The sequence below is a fragment of the Dasypus novemcinctus genome, chromosome 11 (genome assembly GCF_030445035.2).
Source record: "Dasypus novemcinctus isolate mDasNov1 chromosome 11, mDasNov1.1.hap2, whole genome shotgun sequence".
Lineage (NCBI taxonomy): Eukaryota > Metazoa > Chordata > Mammalia > Cingulata > Dasypodidae > Dasypus > Dasypus novemcinctus.
In genome coordinates, this window is record NC_080683.1 from 84979981 (window position 1) to 85000719 (window position 20739).

The following is a 20739-nucleotide window of genomic DNA, read 5'->3' on the forward strand; positions in this document are numbered from 1 at the left end:
CCTAAATCTATAACACTCTCATTTGTTTAGATACCAAGTTAACTTCCATAGTATATACAAACTATATAATTCTACCACTCCATCCGCTCACCTTTATGTAGTTCTTATCACAAATTACATCTTTATATCTTTTGAGTAACAGTCCCTGTGTTTTCATTACACTTTATGCATTTGCTTTTTTGATTCTGCAGGAAGTCGAAAGTGGAGTTACAAACCCAAAATACAATAATACTGGCATTTATATTTATCTATTTCATTACCTTTACTGGAGATCCTTATTTATTCTTATACCTTTGATCTGTTGCCTAGTGTCCTCTCCTTTCAATCTGCAAAACTCTCTTTAGCATCTCTTGTAGCTGCAGTTTAGTGGTAATGAACTCCCTCAACTTTTATTTATCTGGGAATGTCTTAATTTCTCCCTCAACTTTGAGAGACAGTTTTGCTGGATATAGAATTCTTAGTTGGCAATTTTTTGCTATAGCATTTTTCTTAAGGAAGTACTGGAGATTGAACCCAGGTCCTCGTATGTGGGAAGCAGGTGCTCAACCACTTGAGCAACATCCACTCCCTGATACTTAATCTTATTGAAATTGCCCTGTAAGTGACATTTGCTTCTTTCGTGGCTTTTAGAACTGTCTCTTTACTTTTGACCTTTGACAATTTGATTTTAATATGTCACCACATGGGTCTCTTTGTGTTTCTCCTGTTTGGAGTTCATTGAGCATTTTGGTCTTTTGTTAAATTTGGCAAGTTTTCAGCCATTGTTTCTTTGACTGTTTTCTCTCCTCCTTTCTCTCTTTATGGGATTTCCACAATACATATGTTGGTACACTTGATGGTGTCACACATATTCCTTATGCCTTGTTCACTTTTCTTCTTCCTTATATCTGTTTCTCTTACAGGATGATTTCAGTTATCTTTTCTTCAATTCACTGATTCTGTCTTCTACTAGCTCCAGTCTGCTATTGAATCCCCTCTAGGGAATTTTAAATTTCTATTACTTTGGTCTTCAGGTTTGTATGATTCCTTTTAATAATTTCCACCATGTGAGGGTCTGTTTCTGAACCTTAAATTTGGTCCCATTCATCTATGTGTCTGTCTTTATGCCAGTAACATGCTGTTTTTACCACTATAACTAGCTAACGTGATTTAAAGTCGGAGACGAAGGTTCACTTTTCCTTTTTATAATGTTTCTGGCTGTTCAGGACCCCTTACCCTTCCAAATAAATTTGATGATTGTGTTTTCAATTTTTTTTTAATGCTGGTGGAATTTTTATCAGGATTGCATTGAATTGGTATATCAATTTGAGTAGAATTGACGTCTTTTTTTTTAAGATTTTTATTTATTTCTCTCCCCTTCCATCCCCACCAGTTGTCTGCTTTCTGTGTCCATTCGCTGTGTATTCTTCTGTGTCCACTTGTATTTTTGTCAGCAGCACCAGAAATCTGTGTCTCTTTTTGTTGCGTCATCTTGCTGTGTCAGCTCTCCATGTGTGCGGCACCACTCGTAGGCAGGCTGCACTATTTTTGCACAGGGCAATTCTCCTTGCAGGGTGTACTCCTTGCACGTGGGGCTCCCTGATGCAGGGACACCTCTGTTTGGCACAGCACTCCTTGTGCACATCAGAACTGCGCACAGGCCAGCTCACCACACAGGTCAGAAGGCCCTGGGAATCAAACCCTGGACTTCTCATGTGGTCAGCAGACACTCTATCAATTGAGCCAAATCTGTTCCCAGAATTGACATCTTAATGATATTTAGTCTTCCAATCAATGAGTGTGGACTGTTCTTCCAGTTATATAGGCCTTTTTTGATTTCTTTTAACATTGAGTTGCTGGTTTCTGAATGCAAGTGATTTCCATCATTGGTTAAGTTTTTTCCTATTTGAATTTTATCTGACATATTTTATTTTCACCATTCTTTTGACACTTTCAGTTACTTTTATTGATATAATCTTCATTTCTAGACTCTCTTCCAGGCCCCTCTCTCCTGTCATTTCTTTTTAGGCTCTAGCACACCCTTTATATTTCTTGAAAATATGGTCTCTTACTTAGAAATTCTCAGTTTCTGTTTATCTGTGAATATTCTAATCTTGCCTTCATTTTTGAAAAACAATCTTGCTGGATATAAGATTCTTGGCTGGAAGTTTTTCTCTTGTAGTATCTTAAATATATCAGACCACTGTCTTCTTGCCTCAATGGTTTCTGGTGAGAAATCAACACTTAATCTTATTGGATATCCCTTATATGTTATACATTGCTTTTCTCTTGCTGTTCTCAGAATTCTCTCTTTGTCTTTGGCATTTGACATTCTGATGAGTATGTCTTGGAGTTGGTCTATTTGCATTTTTTCAGATGGTAGTATGTTGTGCTTCTTGGACATGGATATCCGTGTCCTTCAATAGGATTGGGAAGTTTTCCACCATTATTTCTTCAAATATTCCTTTTGTCCCTTTACCCTTCTCTTCTCCTTCTGGGACACCCATGACATGTATGTTTGCATGCCTTTTGCAGTCATTTAGTTCCCTGAGACCTTGTTCAATTTTTTTCATTCTTTTCTGCATCTGTTCTTTTGTTTGATCACTTTCAAAGGCCATTTCTTCAAACTAATCAATCCTTTCTTCTGCCTCCTCAAATCTGTTATTATATGATTCCAGTGTTTTTTTAAATTTCATTTATTGCTTCTATCATTCTCATAAGATCTGCTGTTTTTCTATGTATGCTTTCAAATTCTTCTTTGTGCTCATCCAGTGTTGTGTTAATATCCTTAATCTCTTTAGCCATCTCATTGAATTTATTAAGGAGGTTTGTTTGAATATGTATGATTAGTTGTCTTAACTCCTTTATGTCTTCTGGAGGCTTATCTTTTTCCTTTGACTGGGCCATAGCTTCCTGTTTCTTGGTGTGGATTTTTTGTTGGTGTCTTGACATCTGGATTACTAGAGTATTTATTCTGGGTGTAGTTTTTCTCTTAAGTTTAGGGCTTCCTGCCCTTTTTCCCTTGCTGGTTGTGCAGTAGGCACCAAGGTTGTAATTGGTGCGGTAAGCTATGGAAGGTCAAGCTGCCCTCATTGCCCCAGGGACCAATGAAGTTTCTTCCAACTTTCTCCTTTGCCAGGGTAGGGAAAAAGTTACAGCTGTGTGGAATAATGCAAGTCGTGCAGGCCTAGACTGTAGTTGCCCAGAGAGACTGATGAAGCTTCACACTCCTTTCTCCCCTGCCTAGGGTGGGGATGGAGCTGCAGGTGTGGGCAGCAGTCTACACAGTGCAGGTTCAAGATGACTACAGTTGCCCCAGTAGACTTCTGATTTTCCATCTGTGCCAGCCAAAGTTACCTGCAGTTATTGGACAGGCTGGTGCAGGTCCTACCAGCCTCCTCCGTGCCAGAGGTGGGGCTGAAGCCTAGCCTAGGGTTGCAGGCCAATCTGGGTGAAAGAAATTGGTTCCTACCGTCACTGTGATTATCAGTCAGTCCCGCTTCCCCTGAAGCTGGGAGTGGAGTCAAAAATGGCAGCTACCAGCCTCTTTCCAACTTACGCAGATTCACACCCCAGCTTTTCCCAGGGTTATGTCTTAGCCAGTCCAGTCTCCCAATCAGTGGCCGGAATTGGCAGCCAACCCTCTCCGTCTCCCCTGTTTTTGGGAAATGGAGTTTCCAATTCCAGCTATAGAGTAGCTCCCGGGGCTGCTTGCACCGCCAAAGTAGGACAATCACTGGCCTCTGGGGTTTGGCTGGTAATTTCCTGGAGAGGCTGGCACAGGTCCCCATAGCTTCCTCCCTGCCAGGGGTGGAGATAGGGCTGGGATCTCAGCTAGACCTGCAGTCTCACCTGGATGGAAGGAAGCCAGTTCCCACCAGCACTGGGATTTTCAGTCTGCCCCGCTTCCCTCATGCCAGGCGCAGAGTTAAGATGGCAGCTCCCACCCCCTTTCTGACTTAGATAGGTTCAAACTTTAGCTGTTCTTAGGATTATACTTTTGCCCACTGAATTTACTCATCAGTAGCTGAAGTTGGTGGCCAACCATCTCTTCCTCCCCTGTTTTTGGGAAGTGGAGCTTTCAATTCCGGCCATGAAATAGCTCCAGAGGCGGCTTGTGCTTCCAGTGGAGGATGGGCACCTGCCTCTGTGGCGCGGAGTCCTCTACTTACAAGTCTTCTTTGCAGATGGGCAGCCTCCTCCTTCCACTCCTTCAAGGATGTTACAGGATGCTCTTCTGGTCTGGAGCCCCCAAACAGGTGTTTCAGCTAGTTCCAGATAGCTCCCGGTGTTTACTAACTGCCCAATAGCAGGAGCTTACTCTGGGAACACCTTACTCTGTCGCATCTTGCTGGTTTTCTCTCCTATATATTTTAATGTTAAATATTATCCAGTATTTCTGTGCTTAAGTTAGAGGGGAGCTTTGTGTTTCATATTCGTTTTGTCATTTTATGAGGACTTTTCCTATTTTATTTTACCTTTTTTATTGTGTATAATTTTATAAATTGCTTAAAAATCTTTCTAGAACAAGGTGATTATAAATAACTACCTATTGACATGAAAATTATGTATTTTAGACTTTGAATTCTTCACTTAATCATTATCTTGGTAAGATCATAAAGGTATTCATAATGTTGGCCACTGTAAAGAGAAAACTTTAACCATTACCCAAAGCTTAGAACTCAAGAATTGTGGCAAAAGCTTCACTAAAAACAACACATTTGAAAGGTCATCTTTATTATAGAATTTTAGAAACTTCAAGATTACTTAACTCAATTCTTTTATTTTATACAGAGAGAGTTATGGAGAGATTACTTCTGATTAGGACAAGGTTACAGAATTAGGTAGAACCCAATGTTATCATCACTACACCAGTGAATCCAAATATTATGCTTTATCAATAAGTAGTAGTGCTTAACACCAAGACTTATAAGGAATAAAGTATTTAATATTTTATACTTTTTCATTTTGTTTTGGACCCAATTTCATTTTCTTACTGTTCAAAAGGGACAGATGATGGCTATGAGACCTTTGTATTGTGATATGTTCTTTTTTTTACCCTTCATCCTTTTAGAACAAAAGAGCAAAATCTATTTTTTGCTCCAAAATAATTTTGTGCAAATTGTTCAAATTCTGTTGCTCACTTTCACCATGTCTTCTATGAACACTTCTTATGTCATGAATTATGTTTATGAGAAAATGTTACAGCACCTACCAGTATGGTTATACCATGATTCTGTCAGGTACTTTTGAAATAAAACTTTACAAGTTTTATGTACCATTTAGTAAAATATACCAGATTGGTTATTTGCTAATAAGTATTGGCTATACACATATTCATTAGAATCTGTAATGCTTTTTCTTTTTAAAAAATATTTATTTTTATTTATTTCTCTCCCGTTCCCCCCTGTTGTCTGCTCTCTGTGTCCATTCGCTGTGTGTTCTTCTGTGTCTACTTGCATTGTCAGGGTGCACCGGGAAACTGCGTCTCTTTCTTGTTGTGTCATCTCGCTGCGTCAGCTCTCAGTGTGTGTGGCGTCAGTCCTGGTTGGGCTGCGCTCTTTTTCACTCAGAGCAACTCTCCTTATGGGGCACATTCCTTGTGCGTGGGTCTCCCCTACACAGGGGCGTCCCTGTGTGGCACAGTACTCCTTGCGCATGGCAGCACTGTACTTGGGCCAGCTCACCACACAGGTCAAGAGGCCCTGGGGATTGAACCCTGGCCCCTCCATATGGTAGGTGGCTGCTCTATCAGTTGAGCCACGTTCACTTCCCTGTAATGCTTTTTTGATACGACTGTCTTTTTCCTTCTTTCCTTACTGTCTTGCAAATGACTTACCATGTATGTAACATGGATGCTTTAGACAAATTGCTCTTTGTTGTTTATGTTATCATTCACTTCTTTTTATCTATTATATATCTCATAATGTTTTGATCATTGTTTCCATGCACAGCTGCTTTGTAGATTCTGTATATGAAAATTACCTTAAGTCTGTTCTACAGAATGCTGATCTCTCAATGAAATCCTCAAAAAAGGTTTCTTTTGCAGATGAGTTTGGGAAATACATGCTCTGTTTTGGAGAGTCACGATGATAGTAGCATATTAAATGTACTGACAAGATTTGCAGGTAAAGAAACTAGTTGAATTGTTTTACTCATTTCCTCCAAATTTGTTTATTTGTCTGAAAATCTATTAATCCAATTAACATCTTGTAAGACTAGTATTCTGTAGGATTCGTTTTGGTAAATTCTGTTAATGGTATGAATCTTTAGGGTATCATAGATCTGTAATCTTTAAATATTAGAATAAGTATATTTTTATTTCTTTAAGTAAAGTTATCATCATAATTTGTGGGTTCTTTTCTTTTGAGGCATTGATTCCCTCCTTACCACTACCCCCAACTGTCCCCCTCACCAGGGCAAACATTTTTATTCACTTATTCATTCAGCTTATCTTTATTGAGCCCCATGGGAGCACATACTGGAAATAAAAAGGTAAATAAAATGCACTTCCAGCTCTTGAGGACCTAACATGCTGCTCTGGTATGGCAGGGGAGCCTCTTCTCTGAGGTATCTACCCCCAGATCTTTAAGCAATTGTAGAGATACATGATTATCACTTTGCATCTATTAATAGCATGAGAAAAATGTTCTCAAAAATGTATATTTTTGTAGACTTTATTTATTAAACCTAAGATGCCAAAGATTGTAAATCACATTATTTTATGTACCACAGAGAAAGAAAAGAATATTTCCAAATATAATTTAAAGGTTCATTCTCTTTTGGAGATGTTAAATGTGAAAAAAAGTACACATTACATATAGTAGTAAATGTTTCTTAACTATTAGACTTAGGTGTTGTCTTAGTTCCCTTGGGCTCCCATAACAATGTGCCACCAACTGAATGGCTTAAACTAACAGAAATTTATTTTCTCACAGTTCTGGAGGCAATCTGAAATCAAGGTGTAGTTAAGGGTCCTTCCTGGGACTCTAGGAAAAGATCTTTTCTTGCCTCTTGCAGTTTCTGGTGGCCTTAGATGTTCTTAGCTTTTAACGGTATAACTCCAATCTCTGACTCTGTCATTACATGACATTCTCTCTGTGTGTCTCTTCTTCCCTTATAAGGACACCAGCCATATTGGATTAAGGGCTGACCCTACTCCCATTGTGACCTAATCTTAACAATTACATATGCAATGACCCTGTTTCTGAATAAGGCCCCATTCGGAGGTTCCAAGGGTTAGAATTTTAGACGTATCTTTATGGCAGACACAATTCAACCCATAATAGATGTTTTGTTATTTTATGTATTTCTACTGCGCTAGTTGAATTAAATACAGTAAATGTTTATTCAGTGACTATTATGTAGTAGTAAATCTAGTGGATAATAGAATAATGAATGATGTGGTTCCTGCACTTAAGGAAGAAGTGTGCAGACGCAGCTAAAAGGAAAATTATGTTAATGGTAACAAAAAGACTACAATAAGTAATAAATACATTAAAAAATAATACTACATTAATGGTAATTGATTGGTGTGTAAAAGTTATAAATTTGCAATTTCCAAAACCATCTCTTGTTAGTTCTTAATTATTTCATTGTTAGAGGAAGTTTGGGGGCTGAGGATATAGTAGGGAGAAATGGAAGGAAATATTTATTGATGGGCATATAAATGTATGGTGTTTTTTTTTTAAAGGAGAGAATAGATTTTCCTCAAGAAAATCTATTAATTTTTAAGGTAGTTTGTTTTTATCACTTGTGAACTCCAAACTCAGTCTATTTGAAAGGGAAAACAATTTTGGTAATTGCAATATTTGTTTTCTTTGGAAAATTTACAAATTATATTATGCTTAGCCAAATATGCTTCTCTGTATGCTGATTATGCAAGGGAAAATTTTTAACATTCAGCTGGCATCTGTCTTCTATCAGTGGTTGTATTAGTTGGCCCATCTATTGTCAGTCATAAGTGTATATTCAGGGAATCCAAACTTATTTTAATTTTGGCTTAAATAATTTAAGAAAATAAATATGTTGGTTTTTTTTTTTTTTTTAATCTGGGGCCAAATATAGAATAAAAATGGGTTAATTATGATTTATGGAATGTAGTGCAGAGGCAGAAAGGGCACCACGTTTGGAGTCTGGAGACCTGTTTGAATTTTGGTTTTGCAGTTTATTAGGCATATATAAGACAAGTCATTTAATCTTTTTGCCTCAGTTTCCTTATGTGTTAAAAATAACTATGTAGGGAAGCGGACTTGGTGCAATGGATAGGGCATCCGTCTACCACATGGGAGGTCCACGGTTCAAACCCTAGGCCTCCTTGACCCGTGTGGAGCTGGCCCATGTGCAGTGCTGATGCATGTAAGGAGTGCTCTGCCATGCAGGAGTGTCCCCCACGTAGGGGAGCCCCATGTGCAAGGAGTGTGCAGCCCAGCACGAGAAAAAGTGCAGCCCGCCCAAGAATGGTGCCACACACACGGAGAGCTGACAACAAGATGATGCAACAAAAAGAATCACAGATTCTGGGTGCCGTTGATAAGAATAGAAGCGGTTACACGGGAACACACAGTGAATGGACACAGAGAGCAGACAACTGGAGAGGCGGGGAGGGAAGGGGAGAGAAATAAAAATAAATAAATTAATCTTAAAAAATAACTATATAATAGGATTGCCACTTTTTAAAGTTGTTAAGACAAAATTTGATATGAAAAGGCTTTCTAGTAGTCATTGATATTAATAATTTTCAGTTAATTCATGCAATTGATTTTGACTTTTGTTTTTAGGAGGTACTAGGGATTGAACCTGGGACCTCGAACTTGGGAAGCAGGTTCTCAACCACTAAGCTTCATCCACTCCTCAATGAGAGTTGGTATTTTGGTTTGTTTGGTTTGTTTGTTTTTTTAGGAGGTACCAGAGATCAAACTCAGGACCTCATACATGGGAAGCAGGCACTCAACCACTTGAGCTACATCTGCTCCCGTGATTTTGACTCTTAATATAGATCTGAAGAATACTCTGTATGAGACAACGTAAGTTTTTCAGAATTGAGAGTTCAGTTTTTTTATTTTTATTCATATGAGCTTTAGTTTTAAAAAAAATTAATTGTATCAATTGTAATGGACAGGACTGTGCTGTGAAAGAACCATTGAGGACCTTCACTCACTAAAAGCAGCTAGAAATGAGCAGTGGTTGTGTAACTGATTTTAAAGTCACACATTTGAATTAAGAAACTCCCCATAGTGGTCAGTTGGAACTTATTTTCACTCTGAAACAGTTTTCTTCCACTAGCAACTTGTTGGACTGATGTGTTAGCTATACAAAGAAATTTGCAGTTTTATAATATCCCAGAGCAACTATGTGTGTAATTTGTGCATTGTTTATACTACCAGTGGAAAAGACGGGGAAATGCATGTTTCAATTAGGAAGCTACTGGGTTTGTTTGTTTGTGAAAAATTAGAAAAGTACTAAAGGAATGTTTCTCAGTATGTCATTATTGAGAAGGGATTTATTTTCTTTAAAAGAGACAGAATACTCTGGATGTAAGGAAAATATTAAATTAGTGTGTTTGTGGCCTTTGAGTAAAAGAAGTAATGCCAGGTGTGGGACTGAAACTAAGTCATCATACTTGGCAGAAGCAAGTTTTGTTCTTCTTCTGTTGTGTTGGACGGTTACCAGGGCCTGTAACATTGCAGTCTATTTCTCAAAGTCCCAGAGAGTGTCGCAGTATTTATACAATTCAGCAGTAGTCTCATCTCACTCCTTGGTTGTTTTTTTTATAGCCACCTATAAATACATTTTATATTTAGATGAATTGTAAAAATAGCTAAACATGATGGGAAGGAAAAGGACTTTTATAATTTTTGATCATTTGTTTTTATAGATTTTACTTTTAAGAACAATTCAACACCTATATGAAATTGTATATGGATTATATTTGAGAATCAGACCCCCACCAAAAAAAAGTTTCTGGGCATTCAGAATAGTTCAGAATACTTTCCATTTAATGTTTTCAGTGATTCTAATGCTATTTTTTCACACTTTAAAAAAATATCTAAAATAGGGCTACAGCTCGTTATTGTTAGAGTCCTAGATTGAAGGCAGACTACTTCAAAGCAAATTTGTATTCACCTCTGCCAATTTTTTTCACTACTACCAACTTGAGACCATTTTTTAAAAATATTTATTTCTTTCCACCGCCTTGTTTTTCACTTGCTGTGTTTGTTTGTCTTCCTTGTTTCTTTAGGAGGCACTGGGAGCTGAACCCGGACCTCTGATGTGAGAGGTAGGTGCCTAAGTGCTTGAACCTCTTCTGCTCCATGCTTTGTTATGTCTCTCATTAGGTTCTTCCTCCCAGTGTCTCTTGTTGCGTCAGCTTGCTGTATTCTTTAGGAGGCACCGGGAACCACTCCTCCTTGCTTTGTTGTGCCTCTCATTATGTTTTTTTCTTCTTGTGTCTCTTTTTGTGCCAGCTTGCTACAACTGCCCATCATGCCAGCTTGCTGTATTCTTTAGGAGGTAACAGGATCTGAACCAGCAACCTCCCAGGTGGTAGGTGGGAGCCCAGTCGCCTGAATCATATCCGCTTCCCCTGAGACCATTTTAAATTAAATTTTCTGCTTCAGTTTTGTTCTTGTTTTTGTCCCACTGGTAGTACGAATTCAGACTACAAAAGTGTGTGGGTACTGGCTTAGATTTGATAAAAGACCCATATTTCTTAGGCCATTATCATCCTTCTTCAGAACTTGTTAACACTTATTATAGACACACTTGTAGTAAGCTCAGTGACATTGTTACACAGTCCTTTGCTCATTTCTCACCAGTGATCTTCGAACTTTAGTTTGTATAAAATTCCTTGAGTAGTTGATTAAAATTATAAATTTCTGGGCCTTGGCCCCAGAGATTCTGTTTAAGTGGACCTAGGTGAGGCCCAGGAATGTGCACTTTTAATAAACACCCTCAAGGTATTCTCCCTTCCTCCCCCGCCCCCCCATTAGAAAAGTTGTGGGTTTACAGAACAATCATTCATGAGATACAGGATTCCCGTATACCTCCCCACCACCAACACCTTGCATTGGTGTGGAACATTTGCTACAACTGATGATAGCATTTTTCTTATAATTGTACTATTAATTAAAGTCCATAGTTTAACTTAGGGTATACTGTGTAGTGTAGTTCCATGAATTTTTAAAAATTTTTTATTCTGTTACCATATATATAAATAACATTTCCTATTTTAATCATATTTGGATATATATTTCAGTACTTTTAATTGTGTTCACAATATTGTGCTACCGTCACTACCATCTATTACCAAAACACATCTTTCATTCCAAGTAGGCACCCTGTACATTTTAACCCTTAACTTCCCATTCCCTGTCCCCACACTGTCCCTAGTATTTTATATTCTAGAATCTGACCCTATGAGTTTGCTTATTCTAATTCCTTCAAATCAGTAAGCTCATATAATATTTTTCCTTTGTGTCTGGCTTATTTCATTCAACATGATTTATCCCTGTTGCATGTATCAGGATTTCATTCCTATTTATGGATGAATAACATTCCATTTTATGTGCAGTTATCCCTTCCACTTTGCAACTTTCCCCATCACAGTTTCGCTATATTGTGGTCGGCATAAGAAATTGAATGGGAATTTTCTGAGTTTTGTGGAACCTGCAGATGACAAACGAAGGCCAGCAGACAACACAAAAAAGTTTAGAAACTCAGAAATGCATAGGCTTGAATAATGTCAACATATTTTATCTTTTAATACCATAAATATACACAATTTTAAAAATTAAAATAAATAGTTAAAATTTGCAAAAAGAATGCAAAAGCCAGCAGATGATGCACAGAGGCTAGAAACAGAGAGATCTTAAAAAGTTTAGTAACTCACAAATGCATAAAATGTATGTACTACTGTTATGTATAATATTGCCTGTATAGTATGTATTTTACTGTTTAAAACCATAATATTTTATAGTTTCTTTTCTTAAAATTAAATTGGAAGTAAAAGAACTGCAGTTCTACACACTGGTTTGGAGATTCCAAGTGTGTTTATGGCAGTCTCTCATGTGACATCTTATGGTGATCTCACAGTGATCTTTGCATCTCTAGTTTGCCTGAGCTTGTGTCATTTACATGTCATAAATTCTATTAAAATAATGAATTGTTAGAAATGCTTCATTCAGGCAAAGTGGCTGCTGTAGTTGGCTATCATTATGGTGTTAATGAATCAACCGTAAGGCATATCAAGAAAAAAGAGAAGGAAATCCTTGAAGCTGTTGCTGCAGCTACTCCAACAACTGCAGAGCATTTGCATAAACCATGATGTCCACCATGAGATGCACATCTCTCTCACATAGAAAGTGCAACATTCTTTTGGGTGCAGGATTGTTATCAAAAAGACATTCTGTGGGAAGTTGATTTGGCTCAACTGATAGAGCATCCGCCTACCATATGGAAAGTCCAGGGTTCAAACCCATGGCCTTCTGGCCCATGTGGCAAGGTGGCCCACACGCAGTACTGATGTGCACAAGGAGTGCCCTGCCATGCAGGGGTGTTCCCCACGTAGGGGAGGCCCACACACAAGGAGTATGCCCCGTAAGGAGAGCGCCCAGCATGAAAAAAGCATAGCCTGCCCAGGAGTGGAACCCACACATGGAGAGCTGACACAGCAAGATAATGCAACAAAAAGAGACACAGATTTCTGGTGCTGCTGAGAATGCAAGTGGACACAGAAGAACACACAGTGAATGGACACAGAGAGCAGACAACAGGGGGCAGGGTGGGGAAGGGGTGAGAAATTAAATTAATTAATTTTTTAAAAAGTCATTGCGGTAACTAGCATCATATGAGAAAATTGGACTTCCTTGGAGAGATGTCTATTCAAGTCTTTAGCCCATTTTTAAATTGGGTTGATTGTCTTTTTGTTAAGTTGAAGGATTTCTTTACATGCTGGATATTAAGTCTTTATTGCTTTAAGCCTTTATTGCATATTGCATTTTCTTATGTTGAACCAACCTTACATACCAGGGATAAATTCTACTTGACTATTGTGTATAATTCTTTCTTTTTTTTTTTCATCCCTTTTTTAAAATATTACATTAAAAAGATATGAGGTCCCCATGTACCCCCCCACCCCCCTCACCCCACTACTCTCCCCACAGCAACACTCTCCTGCTTCATCATAAACATTCATTGCATTTGTTGAATACATCTCTGAGCATCGCTGCACCTCATGGTCAGTGGTCCACATCATAGCCCACACTCTCCCATGTTCCATCCGGTGGGCCATGGGAGGACCTACAATGTCCAGTAATTGTCCCTGCAGCACCACCCAGGACTACTCCAAGTCCCGAAAACGCCTCCACATCTCATCTCTTCCTCCTGTTCCCCACACCCAGCAGCCACCATGGCCACTTTTTCCACACCAATGCCACATTTTCTTTGATTACTAACCACAATAGTTCATGAATAGAATATCAGTAAGTCCACTCTAATCCATATTCTATTCATCCTGTGGACCTTGGATTGGTTGTGTCCATTCCACATCTATGTCATGAGGGGGCTTAGATTCCACATGGATGTTGGATACAGTCCTCCTGCTTTCAGTTGTAGGCACTCTTGGCTCCATGGTGTGGTGGTCGACATTCTTCAACTCCTTGTTAGCTAAGTGGGGTAAGTCCAAAAAACCAGAGTGTAGGAGCTGAAGTCTGCTGAGGCTCCAAGCCTGGCTATCATATGGTCAGTCCAGAGATTCACATCCCCTGGGTATATCTTAAACCCCAGCACCAACTACAATTCTGGTAAAGTAACAGGAAAGACTTGTGAAAGGAGATCACATCTGAGTCCAGGTCCATCACACAGTAACACCAACTCCAAAGAAGGGCCTACTGACATGGCAGTGAACTCCATCTGCCATGACCATAAAACCTGTGGGTCTCTGTAGCCCTCAGAAGAACCAATACCTGGGGTTGTATCTACTTATCTGTCTCTGGGACTCTGCTCAGGTGTGCATAAGGGCAACCCCTCTGATAACCTCCCGGCTCTTTTTTAGAGAACTCATAGCCATATAAACTCATTTGTCCTTTTCATTTCCCCCTTGATTTAGGTCAAAAAGCATTTTTAACTCCTGTTATTATATGTAGACAGAGATATTCTGCTGGTCCGAGTTGAACCTTTCATTCAAGGTCATTTTCTAGTTACGTCATCAGCTGGTACTTGGTAGTGATCCCTCTGCACCAGGGAGGCTCATCCCTGGGAGTCATGTCCCACGCTGGGGGGAAGGCAACAAATTTACATGCTGAGTTTGGCTTAGAGACTGGCCACATTTGAGCAACACAGAGGTTCTCAGGAAGTAACTCTTAGGCACACTGCTGCTCTAGGCCTTGTTCTTATTTCAGGTGCACAGGCTCACAAGCGTAGCCATTAGTATCAGGGGCTCATTGTTGGACCTTCATTCTTTTTTGGTCTTTGCTGTTGCTTATGTTGAACCAACCTTACATACCAGGGAGTTGGTAGTAATGTCCCCATTTTCATTTCTGATTTTCGTTTATTTGTATCCTCTCTTTTCTTTTCTTTGTCAGTGTAGCTTAAGATTTATCTATTTTGTTGATCTTTTTAAAGAATGGACTTTTGGTTTTGGTGAATCTCTCTTGCTTTTTTTTCCGTCCTGTTTCATTTATCTCCACTCGAATCTGTGTTAATTCCTTCCTTTTGCTTAATTGGATTAGTTTGCTCTTCTTTTTCTGTTCTTCAGTTTTAAGGGTAGGTCTCTGATTTAAAGTCTTTCTCCTTTTTTAATATAAACATTTAGAGCTATAAATTTCCCTGTCATCACAGCCTTCACCGTATCCAATAAGTTTTGGGATGTTGTATTTTCATTTTCACTCATCTCAAGATATTTCCTAATTTTGCTTCTGATTTTCTCTTTAACCCATTAGTTGTTTAAGAGTATGTTGTGTAATTATTAAGCATTTGTGCATTTTCCATTTCTCCCTCTTATTTATTTCTAGCTTATTTCTGTTTTGGTCAGAGAATATACACTGTATGATTTCAGTATTTTTTAATTGACTGCATCTTGTTTTGTGACCACCATTTGGTCTATCCAGGAGAATGATCCGTGTGCACTTTGAGTAGTCTGTGACTATTCATATATCTGTTTAGCATTTTCCATAGGTTTGTTATTGCCACCTCTCCTGACCTGTATTTGCAGGTTTATATCTTTTTTAAAAATTTGTTTTAGTGTCATTTTAGTAAGTTTCCAAGAGGGAGCAAAAGTCAGTGTTTATATTTGCACTGCCATATTTACCTAAATTCCTTGTTAAAAAATATAATTCCAAATTGTTTCTACTTTATATATCTCTCTGTCAGGAGGGGAGAATTAGGTAATCTCTTCTTTGTGCTTGCATGGCGTTCTGTATGTTTCTGTTATGAAACTGAATTCCTTGAATTGTGTCTTGTTTTTAAATTATTTGTCTCCCCTATCACACAGTGAAAGAAATACACTGAAAGAGTAATTTTTTCCTTATTTATTTCTGTGTACTCAGAATTTAATTTACTGTTCTAAAATCTAGCAAGTGATAGATTTTTGGAGTACAGATGAGACTAGACTTCTACTTTAGTGTTTTAAATCATTGAGATGTTTATTGGATGATTCTGAGGAGCAATTTGACAAGATACTCAAATCTTCAGACATTATAGCAGCAATTATAGGAAAATGAATTATTACCATTGAGCACTTTGCTGCCCCCTTAGCTGCTACCTTCTTACCATCTCTCATCATCATTTAAGATACTTCATTTAGGTTAAATTCATAACCTTTTATTTACTGACCCAGCTTTTTCTCTCGGACTTGGAAAAGAACAAAAATGTTTTTACCCCTCTAAGATTCTGAGCAGCATGGAAATTAAATATATCACAAATAATTTGTTAATGGAGTTTTCTGAAGGGAGATGAGTGCAGAAACCCATAGACTAGAAAAAGGTGATATCAAGTAAAAGTAGAAAACATGAGAACTATGTGATTATGTGTATGCACATTGTTATTGTTAAGGTAAAGAACTTTTACCTTGGTAGGGGTATATTCTATATTTTTTTCCCAATTATATATATTCTTAAATTTAATTTCATTACCAAGACATGTATAATTTGTACAGTACCACAAAGTACATGTCTTTTTCATTTTACCTTTAAAATTTTATGATTATTTAGCTTGAGTTTGAATAATTAATACAGTAGAATTGCATTAGTAATTTAAAATTTTTAAAGGGATACATGCTCATTATAGAACATTTAGGCAATATAGAATAATTTTCATTATTCTAATAAAATAATAAACAAGAAACTTTTCAATCTCTCTACGCTCTGCCGTGCATAGGTGGTATTCTGTTTTATTTCTAACGTATTTGTAGTTATAGTTCTTTCACATGAGGTTTCACTATGATACAGTCCCTTGTTACATTTTTTTTGGCTTTCATTCTACTAATATTGCCCGTTCAATCACTGTCATATCCATGTAATAGCTCTGCTAGATATACACCCTATGATGTGCTTTCACCATTTCTGTTTCACTATGGTACAGTCCCATGTTACATTTTTTTGGCTTTCATTCTACTAATATTACACCCTATTATGTGCTTTCACCATTTCTGTTCATTTCCAAAGATGTATAGACAACCTGTCTACCAATTCTGCACAGATTAACTCTCAGCTTTCTATTCTCTACCCTCATTCTATTTTCTGGTGACATATATTCTAGCTATTATAAACTCCATGAGTTTACATAATATATTTAGTTCATAATAGCACAGTCATACAATATTTGTCTTTTTGTGTCTGACTTGCTTCATTCAACATAATATCTTCCTGGTTTATCCTTGTTGTCTTATGCTTCACGACTTCATTTCTTCTTACTACTGCATAATATTCCATTGTGTATTTAACCACAATTTGTTTTTCTAATCATTAGTTGATGGACACCTGGGTTGTTTCCAACTTTTGACAAATGTGAATAATGCTGCTATAAACATCAGTATGCAGATGTCTATTCAGGTCATTGCTCTCAGTTCTGGGTATATAGCTATTAATGGTATTGCCAGGTCACATGGCATGTCTTTTTTCAGCTTCCTCAGGAGTTAGCCCTCCACAGTGGCCATACCATTCTACAGTCCCATCAATGGAAAATAAGCATTCTTATCTCTTACCATCCTTTCCAGCATTTACAATTTCTGACTTTTTAATAGTAGGCAGTCTAATATGTATGAAATGATATCTCATTGTAGTTTTGATTTACATTTCTTTAATCACTAGTGATGTTGAACATTTTTTCATGTATTTCCTTGCCATTTGTATTTCTTTTTTGAACAATTGCCTTTTCAAGTCTTTTGCCCATTTTTCAACTGAGTGGTTTGTCTTCTTAGTGTTGAGTTAAGTGATCTCTTTATATGTCATGGATATTAAACCCTTATCAGATATGTGAACCCTTATCAGATACGTGATTGCCTAATATATTTTCCCTTTGAGCTGGCTACCTTTTCACCCTTTTGGCGAAGTCGTTTGACCTCAAAAAGTGTTGAATTTTGAGGCGGTCCCATTTCTCTATTTTTTTCTTCTATTACTCATGCTATGGGTGTAAGGTTTAAGAAACTGCTGCCTACCACAAGATCTTGAAGATGTTTTCTTTCATTTTCTTCTAGACATTTTATGGTTGCCACTTTTATATTTAGGTCCTTGATCCATTTTGAGTTAATTTTTTTATGAAGTGTGAGATAGGGGTTCTCTTTCTTTTTGATATGGCTACTAGTTCTCCCAGCACCATTTGTTGAATAGACTGTTCTGCCCCAGCTGGGAGGGCTTAACAACCACAAAAATCACTTGGACATAGATAATGAGGGTTTGTTTTTGTGTTCTTGATTCGGTTCCATTGGTCAATCTGTCTTTATGCCAGTACAATGCTGTTTTTACATCTGTAGCTAAGTAATTGCTTTAAAGTCAGAAAGTGAGAGTCCTCCAACTTCATTTTTCTTTTTTAAGACATTTTTGGCTATTTCAAGCCCCTTCCAAATAAATTTGATCATTAGCTTTCCCATTTCTGCAAAAAAAGTTTGTTTGAATTTTGATTGGGATTGTGTTGAATCTGTAAATCAGTTTGGGTAGGATTGACATCTTAACAATATTTAGTCTTCCAGTTCATGAACAGGGAGTGTCCTTCCATTTATTTAAGTCATCTTCAGTTTCTTTTAGCAATGTTGTATGTCTTTCTGAAAATAGGTCCTTTATGTCCTTGGTTAAGTTTATTCCTAAATATTTGATTCCTTTAGTCGCTATTATAAATGATTTTATTTCTGATTTCCTCCTCAGATTGCACACCAGTAGTGTATAGAAATGCTATAGATTTTTGCATATTAATCTGGTATATTGCCACTTGCTGAACTCATTTATTCTAGAGGTTTTGTTGTAGATTTTTGAGGACTTTCTAGGTATGTGTTCAGTGAATAGTGCAAGTTTTACTTCTTCCTTTCCTATTTGAGTGCCTTTTATTTCTTTTTCTAACCTAATTGTTCTAGCTAGAACTTGTAGCACATTAATAAATAATAGTGGTGACAGTGGGCATCCTTGTCTTCTTCCTGATCTCAGTGAGAAAGCTTTCAGTTTTTAATGTATGTACTTTACCATATTGAGAAAACTTCCCACTATTTCTATCTTTTGGAGTATTTCTATCAAGGGAAGGTGCTGTATTTTGTTAAATGCCTTTTCTGCATCAATTTAAAGGATTGTGTAATTTTTCTTCTTCAATTTATCAATGTGGTTTATTACACTAGTAATACACTTGCATTATTACACTTGTATTGAACCACTCTTGCACACCTGGAATAAAACCTACTTGATCATGGAATACAATTCTTCTAATGTGCTTTTGGATTAGGTTTGCAAGTATTTTGTTAAGTATTTTTGCATTTATATATTCATTAAAGATATTGGTCTGTAATTTCCTTTTTTTTTTTTTTTTGTAGTGTATTGATCTCATTTTGGTATTAGGGTGATGTTAGCTTCATAGAATGAGTTTGGCAGCATTCTTTCCTGTTCAATTTTTTGGAAAAGCTTGAGCAAGATTGGTATGGATTGTCTTTGAGTGACTGGTAGAATTCACCTGTGAAGCCATTTGGTCCTGGGCTTTTCATCTTTAGGAACTCTTTGATGACTCTTTGAATCTCTTCACTTGTGATTGGTTTGTTGAGATCTTCTCTTTCTTCTAGGGTCATTGTAGGTGGCTCCTGTGCTTCTGGAAATTTGTCCAACTCATCTACACTGTCTAGTTTTTTGGCATATAGCTGTTCATAGTATCCTCTTAGGAGCTCTCTTATTTCTTCAGGGTCAGTGGTAATGTCCCCCTTCTCATTTCTGATTTTATTTATTTGTGTCTCTTCTCTTTTTTTCTTTGTCAGTCTTCTGAGGTCTTGTCGGTTTCATTGATCTTTTCAAAGAACCAACTTCTGGTTTTGTTGATTTTCTGTGTTGTTTTGTTGTTCATGATTTCATTTATTTCTGCTCTGAGTTTTACTATATCTTTCCTTCAGCTTGGTTTGGGATTAGTTTTCTCTTCTTTTTCTAGGTTCTTCCAGGTGTGCAGTTAGAGTTTCAGTTTTACCTCTTTCTTCTTTTAATATGAAAGCATTGAGGGCTATAATTTTCCCTCTTAGCATTGCCTATGTGTTGTCCCATAGGTTTTGATATGTTGTGTTTTCATTTTCATTATTTTCAAGTTATTTGCTGAAATCTCTTGCAACTTCCCTTTAACTCACTGATTATTTAAGAGTGTGTTGTTTAATCTCCATATATTTATGAATTTCCCCCTTTTCCATCTATTATTGATTTCCAGCTTTATTCCATTATGATCAGAGAAAGTGTTTTGTATAATTTCAATCTTTTTAAATTTATGGAGTCCTTCCTTGTGACCCAGCATTTGGTCTATCCTGAAGAAGAATCCATGAGCGCTTGAAAATAAAGTATATCCTGCAGTTTTGAAGTGCAGTGCTCTGTAGATGTCTTAGGTCTAATTCATTTATCATATTATTCAAGTTCTCTGTTTCTTTATCCTCCAGATGTTCTGTCCAATACTGAGAGTAGTGAATTGAAGTCTTCAACTCTTATTTTGGAGCCATCTATTTCTTGCTTCAGTTTTTCCAGTGTTTGCCTCATGTATTTTGGGGCACACGGGTTAGGTGCATAAATATTTATTATTGTTATTTCTTGGTGAATTGCCCCTTTTATTAATATATACTGACCTTCTTCATCCTTTATAACAGTTATTTAAAATCTATTTTGTCTGATATTAGTATCATTACTCCATCTCTTCTTTTGGTTACTAATCACATGAAATATCTTTTTTCAGTCTTTACTTTTAACCTGGTTGTATCCTTATGTCTGAGGTGAATGTCTTGTAGACAGCGTATAGATGGCTTATATATTTTCTTATCCATTCTATCAATCTATTTCTTTGATTGGGAAGTTCAAGCCATTAACATTCAATGTTATTACTGTAAAGGCATTACTTACTTCATCCATTTTATTTTTAATTTTTTAATTTTCTATTTTTTATGACCCAACTCTTTCACTGCTAGGTATTTACTCAAGAGAAATGAAACACATGTCCATACAAAAATTACTTCATCCATTTTGTCCTATGGCTTTCTGTTGTTATATCTTACTATTGTCTGTCTTTTTACCCTTTAATAATCTTCATTTCTACACTCTTCTCCAAGTC

The 20739-nt window shown here is 37.1% G+C and overlaps 1 protein-coding gene across 10 annotated transcripts in view; it reads left to right on the top strand.

Moving 5' to 3' along the window:
* The window catches only part of CEP57L1 (centrosomal protein 57 like 1), a 96279-nt gene that overhangs the window by 11357 nt on the left and 64183 nt on the right, over positions 1–20739 (top strand). For 4 of the 10 annotated variants that reach the window (XM_058307247.2, XM_071218620.1, XM_058307244.2 and 1 more), the window contains exon 2: positions 10220–10258. The exons of 3 other annotated variants lie outside the window; for them this stretch is intronic. The gene's annotated coding sequence lies outside the window, so the exon portion shown is untranslated. Of the gene's footprint in view, positions 1–6028; positions 6108–10219; positions 10259–20739 lie in introns of all 10 variants that reach the window. 3 more of the 10 variants (XM_071218623.1, XM_058307245.2, XM_058307249.2) reach the window with 1 other exon arrangement.